Raw genomic sequence first — 308 nt, 5'->3', positions numbered from 1 at the left:
CGATCTCGCCCCTCGGCGTCTGCTTACAGCAGTGCACAGCCGATGGCAAAGTCCGAAGTATCACAGACGACGCTGAAAGGACGATCAGGGTCTAGCAGCGCCAGTATTGGTGCATGCAAGAGGCGGTCTTAGACCCCGTGAAAAACCTCTTAATGGTCGGTGTTCCAACACCATTCCGCATCTTTCTTAAGGAGATTGGATAATGGCAGAGCCAATTCTGCGTAATTTACGCTGTACTTGTGCAAATAGTTGGCGAGACCAAGCCACTAACGCAAGTCGTTCTGGTTCTGTGGAATCGGCCAGTATAC

This window comes from Plasmopara halstedii (assembly GCF_900000015.1).
Source record: "Plasmopara halstedii genome assembly, contig: Scaffold_292, whole genome shotgun sequence".
Classification (NCBI taxonomy): Eukaryota; Oomycota; class Peronosporomycetes; order Peronosporales; family Peronosporaceae; genus Plasmopara; species Plasmopara halstedii.
This window is presented reverse-complemented; position numbering follows the sequence as displayed.